The following is a 2,192-nucleotide window of genomic DNA, read 5'->3' as shown; positions in this document are numbered from 1 at the left end:
CATGAATGGTGTGACTCTACTTTGTGTACAACCACAGAAATGAACAATTGTGCTCTATATGTGTACTATGAATTGAAATGCATTCTGCTGTCATGTATAACAAATTAGAATAAAGACACAAATTTAAATAAACAAATAAAAACAATAGGAACAAATCCCAAAAACATTATGCTGAGTGAAGGAAGTCATATACAAAAGGGTACTTACTATTTGACTCCATTTATGTAAAGTTCTAGAACAGGCAAATCTATGGTGAGAAAAGTATCAGGACAGTGATTGCCTCTGGGGAGAAGCTAGAAAGATTAACAATTGACTGGGAAAGAACATAGGATGATGTCCCATATTTCATGAACCCAAGTATTTACAGCACATCTAACATCTGTACATTTTATTTTACATGCATTTGATGCCCCCCCAAAATATAAACCCATCAACAAACACTGAAAAAGTGAATGATATGAAGGATAAAGTATATTGATGTTTGTAACTTACTTTGGAATGCATTAAAAAATTAAATGAGCCAGGCTTGGAGGCACACACCTATAATTGCAGCAATATTAAGAATGTTAGACAGAGGGTGGGGCTGTAGCTCAGTGGCAGAGTGCTTGCTGAGCATGTGAGAGGCACTGGGTTCGATCCTTAACACCACATAAAAATAAATAAAATAAAGGAATGCTGTCCATCTACAATTATAAAAAAATAATAATAAAAAAAAATGTTAGAATGAGAAAGAGCCTGCAGATGAGAAGTAGGAAAGGTCAGGTCCTGAAGGGTCCTGAGCTCAGGAGTCTCATGGAGTTGAGGAGAACCACCCTCCCAGAACGGGGATGTGTTCACCAAACCAGAAACTCCCCCAAGTCCCTTAGCATTCACTGGTTTTTATGGAAGTCTCATCTCAGGGAAATGACTGATAATTAAAATTCGATCTCTAGTCTGCTCCAGAGGTGAGGCAGAGGGCTGTAAGTTCTAGGCTTCTAATCAAAAGTATGGATATTTCTTTTGGGGTGTGTAGTATTTGGGATTGAACCCAGGAGCACTCTAACACTGACCTACACCCTCAGCCTTTTTTATTTTTTATTTTGAGAAAGGGTCTTACTAAGTTATTGAGATTGGCCATGAACTTGCCCCTCCTGCCTCAGCCTCTCGAGTTGCTAGGATCACAGGCATGCACCACTGTGTCTCACCCAAGGCATGATATTTAAGCAAGGTTCAGCCCCACCCTAAGCCTACCTAGGAGCCCCAGTCAAGGGGCTCAGTTGCTAAGTTCCCCTGAGTTCAATCCCTGATACCCAAGGGGTTGGGAAAATTCTAATAGTTTCAGAAACTCTGTCAGGGACAGGGATGAAGATGAAACCTATTTCATATTGTATGATAAACCTTAATGCCATTGGCAAACTTGATCCTCCTTACTTTTTTTTTTTTTTTTTTTTTTGGGAATTGGGGATTGAACTCAGGGGCACTTGACCTCTGAGCCACATCCCTAGCCCTATTTTGTATTTTATTGAGAGACAGGGTCTCACCGAGTTGCTTAGCGCCTCGCTATTGCTGAGGCTGGCTTTGAACTTGGGATCCTCCTGTCTCAACCTCCCAAGCCGCTGGGATTACAGGCCTGCGCCACCACGCCCCAGCCTTCCCTTACTATATAACAACACCTTCACAGGTTGTGGATGTCTTTGGGGAACCATTTTTTTCTTCTTACTATGGGGCTCTGCTCTGCCATCGGTGGCTCCCCAAGTAAGGAGAGGTACTATGAATTCCTTCTGATATACACATATCACCTAGTTTGGGGTTTCTTTTCTTCCCTCCTGAGAATGGAATTCATAGCTTTTTGCCTGCTAGGCAAGCCCTTTACTACTGAGCTACATTCCAGCCCTTTTTTATTTTGAGACAGGTCCTCGCATATGTTGCTAAGGCTGGCTTGGAACCTGGGGTCCTCCTGCCCTGCCCTCCATAGGGACTGGGATAATAGGCACTTGCCATTGTACCTGCCTCATCACCCAATCTTGATAAAAATAGACATTCTGGTTCTTGCAGAGCCATAATAGGCCTTCCCATTTATATAGACCTGCACTTACGTGACATGGGGTGCAGAAGGTACTGAACTCCTGAAGTGGCACCCCCTTTCTCCACAGAAAAGCCTGCTTCATCATGGCTGATTTTAGGACTGTCAGCAAAAGAGTCCATTGTAGATG

The sequence above is a fragment of the Callospermophilus lateralis genome, chromosome 11 (assembly GCF_048772815.1).
Source record: "Callospermophilus lateralis isolate mCalLat2 chromosome 11, mCalLat2.hap1, whole genome shotgun sequence".
NCBI classification, from domain to species: Eukaryota; Metazoa; Chordata; class Mammalia; order Rodentia; family Sciuridae; genus Callospermophilus; species Callospermophilus lateralis.
This window is presented reverse-complemented; position numbering follows the sequence as displayed.